This window comes from Mirounga angustirostris, unplaced genomic scaffold (assembly GCF_029215605.1).
Source record: "Mirounga angustirostris isolate CCGP_5_RB_7025 unplaced genomic scaffold, mMirAng1.0.hap1 SCAF_7, whole genome shotgun sequence".
In the NCBI taxonomy this organism is placed as follows: Eukaryota; Metazoa; Chordata; class Mammalia; order Carnivora; family Phocidae; genus Mirounga; species Mirounga angustirostris.
In genome coordinates this window covers 117,586,417-117,603,016 of record NW_026991715.1, presented here as the reverse complement: position 1 = coordinate 117,603,016, position 16,600 = coordinate 117,586,417, and positions in this window count along the sequence as shown.

Sequence of the window (16,600 nt, the reverse complement as noted above, 5' to 3'; positions counted from 1 at the left end):
AATTCCATCTTTGTATTCATCAACAGCTATGTTTTTTAATATTTATTTTTAATTTCTTATTTTTCTATAATAATATCAATGTTAAAGTACAACACAAAAATGTTCAAACTTGTTTCTTAAATTAAATGGTGAGGCATATTTTATAATGAATAATGTGTGATTAAATTTTGAATTCTGTAAATATTTGCTCACTAATATCAAAATATGTTTAGACTTGGTTATACTATAGTTCACTTTATTTACTGTCAATCTAATAAAAAAATGATCAGAACATTGTCTTGAAAATCTTTGCTATTCTTTTAACACTACGTAACAGCAAGAAATAAAAACCTGCCATTGATGTTGATTGGTTCCATTATTTTAAAATGCTGAATTAAATCCAGCACACATTGTGAACTGTTTTTGCTTCCTTTTAGGATAGTTGTTAAAAGTAAAATAACCAGGCAGCCTTGTCTTAGGTGAGACTGTTTCGGTTTGGAAATAAACAAAGCTCTCTCTCTCTCTCGATGAGCTAGGTTCATTTCATATTTGTGTAATACCCTGGAAGAAATTAGGTTTCAATAAAGTCCATTTTTGTCACTGCATGTAGCAATGAATATCACACCCAGCAGGGCACAGTGGCACCTGGCTGTCCAGACCCCAGTGGAGCACAAACCATCTGGGGGTAATTACAACAAGGTATTCTTTAAGGACCAGATGCGACCAAGGAACAGAAGCCCCTACCCCTCCCAGTCATTTACAACATAATTCCTTTCAATGATATACTTAATCCTCCCACCAGCTATGCTTTTCAGCTTGCTGTTGTCACTGTTCCTTTATGTTAATTCAGTTGCAAGACCGAGAGAAAGGGCGGGTGGGGGGCGGGGTTGGGGTGGGGGGAGAGTGCAAGAAAAAAAGGGAGAGGGGGAGAGAAAGCCACCGCGCCTCTAGGGACCAAAAGAAATTATTCATCCCTAAATTGTTTCCACCACAGCAAGTACAGTAACAAATTTTTTTTTAGAAAGAGAGCTGAAATTAAAGAAGGTCAACGCGATAGTCCTGTGTGGCACCAGCTGAGGTTTACTCAGCCACCTGTTAGCTAGAAAGCTCTCTGCACATGCTTATGATGCATTTAACCAGTTTAAAGGGTCTTTATTGACAGGCCAGCCACCTCCATTCAGCAGGCCTGAGCCGTAGACCTGCTTTGTGGTCATATGTGGCCCACAAGCCTTAATACAATTACTCTGTAAGCCTATCCAATCTGCATCACTGCCCTTTCACTTTTGTGCTGTTTGTCTTGTATGTGGTAAAGAATTTTATTTTGAAGAGGGGAAGGCACCCCACAACCCAGTTGTCTTTATTTTTCATTTAAGGTTCGTGCCGCAGGTGCTGCCACCTTTCAACTCGTGAAATGTATTCATCTTTAAGTGATATTTTGGAGGGGAGCATTATTTATTGTTTGGTGACAATGCTTTTCTGGTGTTGCTGAGTTTTATTTTTTTTCAATTAGGTGTATGTTCAAATTCTCCACCAGACCAATAAAGAGTGTCCACACTCAAGAACCAAAAACTCAAAAGAAGAAACACAAAAGGAAAAGGTAGATGAAAATGACAATTAGCTTTGTTCTGCCATTTTTTATTTAAAAAGAAATATATTAAGGAGCAAATGTTCGATTTCAAATGTTTGTTTTTCCTTAAGCGTCTGGTGCACCAAATATATCAGTTTATGTGAATGAGACTCAGTGAAGCTATGTTGCTTGAAAATTTTAAGTTCCCGATGAGATGATTAAATATAGTAAAACTCTTCGTTTTGTTTTGTGCTGCTGTTTCCAAATTTCCCTGGTGTTGGAGGAGGGACATCATTGCCACAAACTTGGCACTTTCATAATGGTTTGTGGACAAGAAACATAGATTTCTCAAAATCAGGGACTCTGTGTTTATTTTCACAACCGTATTTTTCTTATAAGTTAAGTTCGTCTCTTTTAAGCCTGTTTTCCTTAACATTCTTATAACCAACTATATCCTACCCCATGGGTTCAGTGGCCAAACGAAGGGTATGGATCTTTCCAAATCAATGTTTCCCAAAACCATTTAATGACTTGTCATGGGGCTTGAAAAGACTTCCAAAGAAGGAGAGAAGAACCTGCTTTGCTATTTTGTATCTATTTTCCACCCAAGTCAAGGAAAGGACAATGGTGCTGTTACCACTCTTATTCAACGCCTATCAATTTTCACCATAACAACCTCTATATGTCTTTTGAAGGGAAGGTCCCATCTCTTTCAAATTACTGAATCAAAATCACACATATGAAGCATGCAAAAGAGACCAAAGCATTTTAATTAGCAAGAAAAGCAAAGAGATTTGGATATAATCCTCAAAATAAATGGGATTTTAAAAACTACTTGTATACATACCTGTAAATTTAATGTATGCATTACTCAACAATTTCATGCCCATCTCCTTTGTGTTCTCCCATAGGTTCCCACTTTGTTTTATTTTATTTTATTTTATTTTTTTTAAAGATTTTTATTTATTTATTTGAGACAGAGAGAATGAGAGACAGAGAGCATGAGAGGGAGGAGGGTCAGAGGGAGAAGCAGACTCCCTGCCGAGCAGGGAGCCCGATGCGGGACTCAATCCCGGGACTCCAGGATCATGACCTGAGCCGAAGGCAGTCGCTTAACCAACTGAGCCACCCAGGTGCCCCTATTTTATTTTATTTTTTATTTTAGTAGGCTTTATGCCTAATATGGGGCTCGAACTCACAACCCTGAGACCAAGGGTCACATGCTCTGTCGACTGAACCAGCCAGGTGCCCCTGGTTCCCACTTTATGAATGAGAAAAACTAAGGATGAACAGATAGGCTAAGTGGTTTGCCTAAGAGGTCAAAATTCTGATTTCCAATTGAGGGTTGTTTCTATTACATCATAAAGTCGTTGCAAGACTATTTTATAAACTTCATGATTGGACCCATCTGCACAATTATATATTAGAGCCCCTTATCAATAATCTGTGCAGTAGGAATAGCAACCAAACTTATAAAAGTCTAGATGCACATCAAAACAATGAGAAAAAATGACCTGGCCTTGTTACATTGAAAAAGCACTGTGAAGATATAGCAATTTGTCTTTAGCCACTTTTAAACTCTTTCATAGAATTTTGAAGAAAAAATAAGCAATGAAAGTTGCCCAGCTTCTCGATCTTCTATGTGCATCACTTAACCTTTAGGCATTTTTGTATCTCTATATTATACTATTAAAAATATTTGACACTTCATTTTTTTAAGGACTTTGGCATTTTGAAATTCGGGTTAAAATATCTAAAGGTATCGGGAGCCTGGGTGGCTCAGATGGTTAAGCGTCTGCCTTCGGCTCAGGTCATGATCCCAGGGTCCTGGGATCAAGTCTTGCATCGGGCTCCCTGCTCCTTGGGAGCCTGCTTCTCCCTCTGCTTCTCTCTCTCTCTGTCTCTCATGAATAAATAAATAAAATCTTTAAAAAAAAAAATATCTAAAGGTATCTTTGATGTGAAATGTAAGAACCCAACTCCGGATGTTTTAAAACATTTTAAAAGAAAAGAAATATAGAAAGTTACTTTCATTTTAGAAACAACTTTTTTTATCAGCAATTTACTGTTTAAAGTATTTTTCCAAATTTCAAACATATCATATTGCTTTGAACTAATGGCATCTATAATAAGCCCATGTAAAAATGCATTATTATATATCAAAGGAATATCTATTAAAATTTAACTGTTCATTTTACTTTTGTTAGTAGCTCACTTCACATAATATGATGGAATTGTACAAGGCTTATTTTGAATTCTTAGTTTCCAGTAAAAATCATTCACATAACATTTTCTGAAAATATCTTATTTAAGGAAATACTGAAGAAAAAAATTAAAACAATTTAGAAAAAGCAAAACAATAATAACTAATAGCCAAAACTATAACTCTTTCTCTATATGTGTATACATATAAAATATATAAAATATTTCAGAATCCAAACTTAATATAGTCCACTAAACCAAAGGACTAAAGAATAATTTTGGATATTGGTTATTCAGCAGCTCGTATTCGCAAAAAAAAGAAATATTCAAAGATGAAACTTGAAAACAGATCATAAACAAAAAACCTCAAATTTATAATACTTCAGGAATTTTATTATTTATAAACTCTCTTATATAAAGATAGTTTAAGGAAAAAATGTGGATAATAAGAAACTGGTGACCTTCACACCATTGTGGAACATAATTTTAACTTTGCATACAAATTCTGTTTAACACAATGGTGCCTCCTGAGAGTCGAATGTGCTTTGGAGAAAACTATCACTTCATACCCAGGTCCTGCTCAGGCACAGCTCCCTTGCCTTTCAATGGGATTTTCAAGCACACTTAACGGCCATAGAATGGGGCATATGTGAACGTCTCTAAGCCAATTACACAGTTTGAGTTCAAATAAACTACTTCTTTACCAGATTTTCTGATTTTTAAACATGCATAAAGCTATTTGTCCATCATGAGTTTCCAAAATTTTTCTAGAAAATTCATGAGAAGATTCGTGTGTGTGTCATTTTGCCAAAGTCAATTCCAGTATTTAGAAATGTTAACGTGATGCCATTGTGTCCAGAGGCAAAGTGAAAAAATCGAATCAGTTGGCTTTTCGAGTGCGTAGAATGCCGGATCAGTGGTTTGTGTGATTTTTCTTCCTGAATTCGCCATTTAAACATTATTTGGCAAAGTTACATTAACATTTGTGTTGCTGTGGCCAACCCTCTTCAGGAAATATTAAATAGTATATGGCTTTCTGAACTGAAGAACAAGGATAAGCAAATCCTCACTAATCCAAAGGGAGATGAAAATACCAGAATGAAAGGTAGGAGACTGATGAAATAATCTCACTATTACTTTTCATTCTTACTTCCCCACCACCACAGACCCACAGGTGATCCTAGCAACCTGAAAGAGAAAATGATGGGTTGATGCTAAGTTTTCATCTTGAGAAAAAGCTCCTGGGTATCCTATTAATTCCTGAAGTGGGTTGTAGAAGTCTTTTATTTCAACCTTCAGCTCTGTAACAATTTGCTTGTTTAATATTTGGTTTTGAGATTATACCTGAAGGCAGACAGCCTTGAATGTGCTAATGTTTCTTTGATTAAGAAAGAAGGAGCAGGGGGTGCCTGGGTGGCTCAGTCAGTTGAGCGATCGACTGGTGATTTCAGCTCAGATCATGATCTCGGGGTCATGGGGTCAAGCCCCACAGCAGACTCCATGCTCAACAGGGTGTCTCCTTGAGTTTTTTTTTCTCTCTCTCTCTGCCCGCCCCCACGTTCTCTCTCTCTCTCTCTCTCAAATAAATAAATAAATAAATCTTTTTAAAAAAAGAAAGGAAACAAAATAAATCATGGATGTCTTATTGAGTGAGCGCCTGTAAATACACATAAATGTAAGAGTGAGAAGGAAGGTTTGTGAGATTGTGCACTTACTGGTTTGGGCGCTCTGGAGGGTGTTTGTGGATGTTGAATGTATGCACATGTGTCAGAGATGCACATGCATCCACATGATGCAGGATAAATTAGCACCAGTAGGTTAATTTCAGATGTCAATGACATATTTATTTATTACACCAAAAACCCCACAAAACCACTGTGTATTGAGAACTATTTGACTAAAATCATTCAGTCTTTGACAGCCCCGAAGCTTCACTGAATAAATAAGGGAGCTGAACTTAGGAAACCAAGTAATTTATCCAGGGTCACATTGTTAATAAGAATGGAAGCAGGAGTTTGAATCCAAGAATATCTGAATCCTGAGCCTGTGCGGTCAATCACTATATTATACACCTCTATTGAAAACCTCACAAAAGCCAAGAATTAAACATATGATGGGTAATAACTGTATGACATGTCTACTGTACTGATATATTTACAAGGTCTCTTTCTCTTCCTGTTAACCTGCCCATCATTAGTAGTCATGAAATCTGGAAATTATTACTGGGGTCACACCTGGGCATAAGAGGAGTATATGATTATCTGTAGTTATCTGTAGAAGCTTCCCAACATACCACTCTCACACTCTCTGAAATGTTGCCTAACTAACGTAAATGATTAATTTACCACCTCTTTTGAAGTACAAATATCTGTTAGAGTAAAGCTCTCAATTTCATCTAAGTATCTCTATGCCTGGAACAAATATAGAATCTCCATAAATATTTGAATAAATGTTTAGTGAATGAATGAACAAATAGTTAATGTAATTATATTACTCTTGCCTGCTGGGTGAATGTACCCACCTAAAGGAATGGAGTTTTAATTAGATTTTTCAGAGAAGGGGGCAGGGAAAAAAGAAGAGGTAAGACATTTGGGGATGGTGGTTCAAGTTGAATGCCAGACTAGGGAATTCAGGATGGCCTGAAAAACATGTGAACACACAAAAGAGGGTGGTGGGCAGAAAGCTGCAGGAGATCACAGTTTGTAAGAGAACAAGAGAATGCCAATGATCAGATATAGATATAGATATAGATATAGATTTTGCAGTTTTGTAAAGGTTCTCAAGCCATGAATGAGCCTCCAGCAATCTCATCTCATTACAAATTCCAGGAAGCCCATTAGCTTCTGGTTCTAAGAGCAGACTTGTCTAACCAAGCTGTCAACCAACAGAGCGGACTGTCATACAGGTTTGCCTCTACCTTTCTTTCCTCATCGTCATCTCTTCTTGATTAAGTCAAGAAACATTCTGCTCTTTTTCTGAATTCTAGTTTTAGTGTATTTTCCCCTTATTGTTGCCACCCATGTGCACTATGTGAGAGAGATGATATAATATCAACAGTACCAACAGCTAACATATGTTGTGTGCTCACTCTGTGCCAGGCACTCTGCTCAATACCTCACATTTTTTCTTCCAAGAAACCTAGAGGAGATTTTGTTATTAGTCCCTCTTACAAATAAAGAGGCTGAGGTTGAAACTGACTGAAGTCACACATGTAGAAAGGAGCACAATTGGAATTTGAATCCAAATAGTCTGACTCCAGAACCACACTCATAACCATACGCTCACTCATTAATAAACAATGTAACTCATCAAAATCCACTAAACACTTGGTATGTTCTTGGAATTATGTTAAGTCCTGGACAGTACAAAACTGAATAGAACAATAGCTTCAATAGCTTCAATAGCACAGAAGGAAAAAAACACCTGGTTTTACCTCTGCTGGTCTGGACATCTTCACAGAGAATGTAACCACATGAATTTTGGAAAAAAATGAGTAAGAGAGAAACGAAGGAAGTGTGGAGTGGGGAGACACAAATCGAGGCTGGTAGAATATCACACAAAAGAAACAGGACACAAAGTGTTCTATTGGGCCTATGTCAGGCATTTCCTCCTACAGATGTGCCCTTTCCTCTGCTTCTGCTGAATGAAACGATTCATCCTTCAAGACTCATGGAAACCCCACCCCCCACCCTTCCTGAGGTCTTTGAGATTCTCACTGCTGAGCTGGAGTTCCACCCTCCTCGAATTCTTTCTGGCCCTTATCTTAATCCAACTGATATGCTGATTACTTCTGGACCCATTTTATTTTTTGGTCCTAAGCAGGTTGAGGCATCAGACAGTATCTTACTCGTTGTCCATCCTCATTACAGGTCACAATTCCTTTTCTTGGCCTTCACCCTAAATATTCCCTCTGCCTGTATGCTTCTTCCCCTGAGCTCCTTTCCTTCATTCAAGTTCTTCTTTTAAAAATCATTTCCTGCATTAAGACTTCTCTAATTTCCCCAAGATTCTGTTAGATGTTCCCATCGCACCCACTATGTCCCCTGACGCCCCCCGCCGCCCCCACCCCACCCTCCTGTTGCAGCATGTAACACACTGTATCATGGTCTGTTCACTCCCCTGTCTGCTCAGTGAGGGTAGGAACAATGTCTGTCATGTTCAGGTAGAATGGGCTTAATAGGTTATTTGTTGAATGAACAAAAGAAGGAATGACTTGTTGAAGTTGACCGCTCTCTTCTTCAAGTAGGAAGGCCAGGAGTGGAGGATGGTGATAGGGTAGAGATGAGGTTCTATCAGATAGCAGAGACTATCAGATTAAGCAGTTCCACACATTGATATCTTATCCATGTGTCCTCTGTTTATGACTATTTTAACCCTGATATTTAAGGAGGCCAGCTAGGACCCTGACGAATAAGGTACTAGATACCTTGTAGTACCAGTCAGCATTCCCAGGCTGAATTTCCCATCCTAGGATTTCAGTTTTGGCCTCTCCTTTCTCTGGGGAAGTGCGTGTCTGACATCCGTCCAGTCACTGGGTCACCCTGGCTTAGTGGTTAAATGACTGGTTCCAATTCTCCTTGGTCTTAGGATCCTGCGGAATGAGGCAAGGTCTTTGAATCTCAAAGTGTGTAACTCAGTTGGCTCATACAAACGTCCTCACTCACCATGGCCTGGGTTTCTTATCTCTACAGTGCAGTAGCACCTGTTATTGTTGCCTATCTAATTTCTTCTGAAAGCATCACCTCCTTGTCTAAAGTCGGGATCATCACCCAAATTAGGTCCTCTAAATCTGAATCTGGAGGAAAGTGTCACAAAAATGAAAACCTTCTAAAATGCAGTCACTCTTACAAGTGGCACCCTGAAGATGGCAGTGAGACTTTGGGCAAGTTACTTAACCTCTCTGTGCCTCAATTTCCTCATCTACTAAAATACTAACAATAATAATAGTACCAAGCTTATTAGCTCATGGTGTGGATTAGAGATGCTAATATGGGTAGAACAGGGCCAGGCACAGAGAGCATGCTCAGTAAGTATTCTATTTCATCATAGTTGTTAGAATTTTGAAGTTGCTCTGTTTCTGTCCATTATGAGGCCTGTCTGAATGATTTTTCCTTTAGACTTCTAGGTTACTCCAATTCCCTTCCAAAAAAAAATTCCTTTTTAGCTTAAATTGGCCTCAGCCAGTTTGCATAGCCTGCTGCCAGAAAGCTCTAATGGTTGTTTCTCTCGCATACTGCAGGCCTTTTCTCCCCAAAGTGTTTATTAAACCCCAGAGGGCAATGACCATATATTAATAATCACTACATCATCCAGAACACCAAAAGTAGTGCTTTGTATGTAAAAATATTCATTTTAGTGACTGGAAGACCAGATACATGAATAATACCATTGACCCCTTTCTTTAGGGCTTTATTGCGATTTTTCTTAGCAATAACAATCAGGACTAAGAGCATCATGATCTCCTTCTGAACTCTAAAAGTGGCCGCCGCCAAATCTTTAACTTCCCAGGGAGACAGCTGGTGCAAAGGAAAGAGAGCTAGCGTTCCAGGGCCTGTGCTCCAGTTCCCAAGCACCACTTACTACCTTGGTGATCTTAGGTGGATGACTGAGGCTCTCAGTCTCAGTTTCATCATCTATAAAATTGAGATAATAAAATAGAACCCGCAGGGACTTAGAAACCAACAGAACAGATGATGTAGCCCATGATGGATACTCTGTTCATCTACTTGTCTTATTTTTTTGAAAGTGCTGGTTCATCAACAGGAGAAAAAGGAAGTTAAACTTTTAATGAAAGTCATTTACAGGAGTATGTAACTTAATCCATAACTGAATGTAATCAATTCCTGCTAGTTAAAGGAAAACAATATGTAAAGGGAACAGGAAAACTGTAAGATCATTGGTTTGGGGCCTTAAAATGATGCCATTTTACCATAAATGCAGAATTAAATGCATGGTCATTTTCATTATTATTACTGATTCAGCACCTTGCAAATTCTATTTTCATTCTGTTCTATTCTATTTTGTATCACACTCATTTAATAAGTAACTTATCTAAAAATTATTATAGGATGACCAGCTTTGTTGAGAACCTAACTCTGAGTAGTTTTATGACCACATTTCAATAATAAGGACATTTTGCTTTGAACTTCTTATCTTTTCTGTTTGCTTGTTTATTCTTTAAAGTTATTTATATTACTTTTAAATGATAGAAAGAATGTAACCACATGAAAAAAAATTTGGAAAATTAAAAAGTTACTTAAAATGTCACTATTCTAATGTGTTTCCTTTATGTAGATTTTTTCTTTTCTCATTTTATATAGTTGAATTATATTCTGTCCTACTTTTTTTTTTTTAAGATTTTATTTATTTATTTGAGAGAGAGAGAATGAGAGACAGAGAGCATGAGAGGGAGGAGGGTCAGAGGGAGAAGCAGACTCCCTGCCGAGCAGGGAGCCGGATGCGGGACTCGATCCCGGGACTCCAGGATCATGACCCGAGCCGAAGGCAGTTGCTTAACCAACTGAGCCACCCAGGCGCCCCCTGTCCTACTTTTAAAATTTAACACACCAGAAGCATTTTCTATGTTTCCATAGTTTTCAAGCACTCATTTTTCTAGCTATAGATCTTAATACTGAAGAGATGTTTGGGCTATTTACACTTTGCTTTTGTTTTTAATTGTTTTAATTTTGTTTTTAATTTACAAGTATGTTTGCGTTTTGACTTAAATATGTCTCATTTCAAACACAACGATATTTGAAAATTGGTAATAAATTTTATGGCTCAGACTTTGTCGATACTCAAGAGGTATTCATCTACAGACCTAGAAACACTTCATAAACAAATTATATTTGTATTTGCACAGTAGGAAGTCCTACAGATGAATATGGTAAAATTATCATTCTCTCTTTGATGATCATGGCCACATCCAACTTTAAAATCCTAATAATCACAGCAGGAACTTTTCCTATTTTCTTGAGTCTTTTTCCTAGTTCTTCATTTTTCTATTGGTGAGGATGAAGCTGGGGGAGGCCATCTGGGGAAGGACATGTTTTAGTGATTCTGTCTTGAAATTATGCCATAGCTAAAATCTAGCTTTTATTTAAATTATTTGACATGATTTTGAGGAAAAAGTTGATAGAGATGGGCTGCTTAAAAACCCTCGTTCCCCATATCAAGTCTTACTGCTGCACTCTAGACGGGTACATTCTGTGGTATATGTAGTAACATATAGAGGCCAAGGGGAAGAATATAATGTGGCACTGAATCCACTCAGGGAAGGGAAGCGGGACGAGAAGGAAGTGGGGACAGAGAAAGTGCATCCTCGGCAGAGATTTAAATTAGGTAGAAATGGAGGTGGCGACAGAGATATGGAAACTGAACAGGAAGGAATTTTCAAGAAAAAGTAAATAGCTGGCAGAAAAGCTGAGAAGTAGGAGAGAGCAAGTATCTCCTGGGAGACAAAGTTTACAGGGTGAGGGTAGGAGTGACCCAGACTACAGAGTCACAAAGAAGAGAGATCTAAAGGACTTCATGCTTCATTTATAGTTAGTTCTCGGGATGGGTTGGTGCTGGACATAGTATTTTTACTTTCATTTACTTATTTGGAAAATATTTATTGACCATTTAAAATATGTCAGGCATACAAAGGTAAATAAAAACAGATACGAGTTCTGTCCTTGCAGAAATTACAACTTGGCAAAGAAGGCAGGGATTAATTGATCAAATAACCACTCAAATAAGCATGAAATTACATGTGTGGTGCTTTGAATGTAATGGAAAGGAGGATTTGACCATTCTGAGAGCTCAGGAAGGATAAATAAGAATTATAGGTGGATAAGTAAGAATTGACAAAACCATGACAGAGGGAAGAGCATTCTAAGTGTTATAAAATTACACATGCAAAGGTCCTGGGGTGAGCACAATGAATGCTAACAACTGAAAAAGAACCATGGGGCCCAGTGGGCAGAGATGGGATAGATCAGAACAATAAGACAGGATTATATTAGGAAGTTTGTCAATATGCTAAAAGCAATAAGAAATTGAAGAATTCTAAATTAAGTTGTTACATGACCAGATGTGACTATTATATTTTTCTCATTTGCTTTTGCTAATCTTCCCACTAAAATTATGTTTATAGTATGTTAGTGAATAGCTATCTCAGTTTCCCTATAAGTAGAGAGCAATAAGTCCATAACCTATTATGAAAATAATAAGTGCTATTTTTTTAAGAGTGTGAAGGAAGAGGCTTCAAACTCTTTAGAAGAAGATCTCCCATCCAAGTACTAACCAGGCCCGACCCTCAATCCAACTGATTTACACTAATAAATGAGTCATTTAAACAACAAGGCCTGCAAATCCCCATTTAGCAATTTTTAAGGAAGGAAAACTTGCCAGTTTGTTTGAAACTTGCATTAAGAAGAATCTGTCTATCATAAATTGATTTGGCAAATTAAACGCATAATTAGTTTGAAGCAAAGGATAGTATAGGGATAGGACTCTTAATTTTGTTTTAGTTTTTAATATTTTGTCTTTTGGAAAACAATTCCATTAATGTATGTCTGAATTTCCATCAGAATGTACTAATTACAATATTTACATTGAGTTCCTTAAAATAGAGAATGAAGTATTAAAACAGAAAATACTAAATATTTAAAATAGAAACAATAATCCTTCATGAGATTGACTCAGATCTTAGATAGTTCCATCTTTCCAAACAAAAGAATATTTACATATATTAAATTCAGAAAATTTGCAGACAAAATATATTGAAGCACTGAAAATCGAAGAACTGGTTTCCAATGAAAGAATGAAAGATACAAATACTGATTAATTATAAAATGCCACTAGTAGAGTTTGATTTTGATAGTTCTAGAATGAAAAGGTTAACACTTTGCTTTGTATTTATATATGTTATTTGGTCATTACTCAAAAGAACTTAAAGGTGATAGATCAGAAGCCAAGAACTTGGCAGATGTTATCCCACAGAGGCACTGTGTACAAATTTTGGAGATGCAAATAACTTCTCCATATTTGAGAGAAAATTCCTCCGGACAACCATACATTTAAATAAAGAAAATAAAACTTATAATTTTAACATACGATTTCCAAATTTTTGGCAAATAACAAAGAGAACATGTTGATGTTGTCAGTTTCCCCCAAAGGAAATTGCATTGTTTGCTATGGCAAGGAAGAATTTAATATTTTCAAGAAAGAATTTAATATTTTCATCAAATTTGATCCCAGCAGTACAGAGCATGCTCTTTCCTGTGTCTCTGTCTCTCTATCTCTCTCTCTTTCTCTCTCTGAATGTATATATTTAGAGGCCCCAACTTTTCCAGATTTTTGATCAGACGGTCTATGCGTTTGTTTAAATAGACAGCATAAAACAGAAGACAACCAAGAAGTAGTGATCATTCATTTTGAGTATGCTGTACGCATGCTTCTGATGCCACTACTGTATCTGTACTATCGATTATATTGAATTCGAATTGAAGCTGAAATTCATGGATCCATTGCTCAAATAGAGTTTTATCTTTTACCTGACACTAGATTTTTAATGAATTCTCATCTGAATAATTTCAGTAGAGTCTCAACGGCTCTCAGGCCTCTTGCAAGTCCTTAACCATCCATCCTCTGCATCTGCTGCCGGATTCCACTCTCCCCTGGTACATCTCTAGTCATTTCACTCTCCTGCGCAAAAGTCTTTCAGGTTTCTCTGCGGCATATTAAATTAGGAGCATTCATGAGGAGCACAGTTAGGCCCATCACAATCTGGCCTCAGAATCTTTCCCACCTTAGACTTAGTACCCTCTTCACATACCTTAAACATTCTAGTTAAATCAGACTATTACTCTCTAACTTTGCACTGTACTCTCTGCATTTGGGTTTTCTGGTTGCTTTTTTTTGTTTGTTTGCTTTTATTGTCCATCCCTTTGCTTGATATGCTGTTCTCCACGACCCACCTCTCTGTCTCTTGAAATCCTACCTTTTCATCAAGGCCCGTGTCAAAAGCCATTTTCTCTCTGAGTTTGTTCCTGATATTCTCAACTAGACGTGAGATTCTTCTCCACTGATTTACTGCATGTTTAGTTCCTCATTAAGATACATTTATTTGCCATTGTAATATATTTACATGCCTATCCCGTAGTCATACTTGTCTTTCTCCACTGAAGCACCTGACAGTATTATGATCATAGTAACAGTCTAAAAATGCATATTGAATTCCAATTAAAATTTAGAACCATTGACATCCCTTGTGATCATCTCAAATTGTTAAACGTTACTTCTTTTGCTTTTCTTAAGACAGTAGGAAAAGTGGAGTGAAAAAGAACCCTAAAGTAAATTAATTTAAAAAATGTTAATGTTGTGATTTCAAAGGTATTTGGAATAGAGCAGTGTGGTGAGAGAAGGTGGAATAGTTCTTTATATACCACTCTCGTGTTTACATGTGCTATGTATGCATGTATCTAATTCCTACCCATCAATCTTAGTACTGGAAATGCAGACTATCATCACTTGATTGAAAAAATATATATATTTAGTATTCATATTGCTTAGTTTATCATTTACTTAGTAGATTAAAAAAGCATATGCTTATATAGTCTCCCTCCATAAAACCGGAATACATGCTAGAGTTCCTTAAGTATTGATATTTAATTATTCTTGTTAAGTGTCACGCTTTTATTCTAATGCTTCTCTATGAAGAATTGTATTAAGAATAAAATGTTGCTGTTATTATTCAAGAGTATCCTTTTTAAGCAGGACATGATTTTTCTAGTAGTGGGAAACACACATACATACACACACTCAATACTCTGAAATCAGAAGGGCAATGCTAATAATATTTCAGAAACACACACACAGGGAAGATATATTTTTAAAATATTAAATATGGTGATCAGGTGATTAGTATAATTATTATGACAAAGTCTTTTATAGATTGGCCCAGAAATGGTTTTTTTGGGGCCCAGAAAAATGCCTTTAAAAAAAAAAAAGCTGACTAAGCCTGAACTACATACAGCTAGGAAAGATTAATGTAACATGAGTATGTAGACATTGTTCACAATGCTCCAAAATTTCTCTTTGTCATATTTATATATTTCTCAATTCCAACAATGCTAGATTTACATAAAGAGTGTTCTGATTTCCTGCAGATATAAATACACTTTTAATTACCCTTCCACATAAAAGAAAAAGTCGGAACTATGAGTTTATTCATGTATCCCTTCCTTTAGCTCATTTGTCTGATCATTGATTTGTTCATTCTTTCAATAGCTATGTATTGCACTCTTGCCAATGCTCTGCACCATACTAGTTAGTGAATGCCATATACAGATGAATAAGACACAACCTTGCCACTTCAAGTGTCACAGAAATGCAGCCCAGGACCCCGTTCTGTTGGACAGTAAGCTCTGATGCAAGGTGATCCCAAAGCCAGATATTCTTTAAAATTGGTAATAGGGAATTCAGTCGTCATAAAATGATATTTCTATATATTTGGGAATATGGGGGGAAATGTATTCATTAAGCCATGTTCCTTCTGATTCGGTAATATATGCAGAATAACACTTAGCTGCGTTTATTTTCCTTGACTTACTGCTTACTGTGAGGTACAGTTAATTGTCTTCTAAGTGGTCTGGCTACACCTTTCACGCAAGGAGGTTTTGACCAGGATAACTCTTCAAAATATGCCAACACTGTGATCAAAGTCTTTGTCCCACTTATATTTTAATCCACTTATAATTGTCATTTTTGTTTATTCATGCGATCTTTTTTTGCTTCTTTCTGTCTTGGATAGCATAGGTCATTCTTTCACTTTTGTGCTTCGAGGATGCTAGATTGAGGCCACACGTGGGGAACAACTACGGCTCCCCCTTTCTGCTCTCCCATCTTCACATGTTTTACTTGCCAGCTGATTAAAGACTGTGCTTCTAGGCAACTCTCCACAAACAGTTGGTAGAAAACAGTGGATGCTGCCTTGTTCGCAATCTGGCAAAACCTTCGTATAGTCACAAGTACCCATCCTGGAAGAACGATAGAAGTTCTCTTCACTCACATCAAGTGCTTTTCACAATGGGAGTGTGTGTTCTTTAGTTTGCCCACATGTGTGATATTTAGGAATCAGCCGAAGCATGGTAGCACCATGTTTATTCAAATAAACAAACCCAATACTAAAACGGAATTGGGTAAAACATCGAGAGAATCGCAGAAAAGAAAGATCATAAAGATCCATTTTATTTCCAAGCATAAATAAGTACTTAAAACTCCACAAACAGAAAACATCAATATGCATCTTTTAGTGATGCTTGTTAGCTGTCCTTATTATTACCTGCTTCTTAAGGCTCGAGGACATCCCTTCCAAAATAGTAAAAGCACAATCTGTATGCTAGGAAAACTACAAAGAAGCAATAAATTATTGCTGTAATGACATGCTAATTAAAATTTTGCTTGTAACTCATGTAAGTGTTTGAAGCCCAGCAAATTTCTCTTTTCATTTGTGAAGTGTGAAGGTAAATTGCCCAGTGACAGTGGGACATCGCTAACAAGTACAAATTGAATAACATGCTATCTTGCTCTATTAGCCCTGACTAGCATGTCTGAATTAGATATTCAGCACACTCCCCATTGAAGGCCTGATTGATAAATGCTAAGGAGAATTTGTCAAAACAACAGGGGCTACACCCAGTGGGACATCAATATGCTCCATTTAGTCACCCACACAGCACTTCCTACATAGGATTGTCACATAAAATTAAGACTAGCCGCTAACCAGCCATCAAGCTTGTAGCAGACGTCAGGCAGCCTGTGTTCTGTATGCATATTAGTCACATGCTTAACAATTTGGGCTGTCAG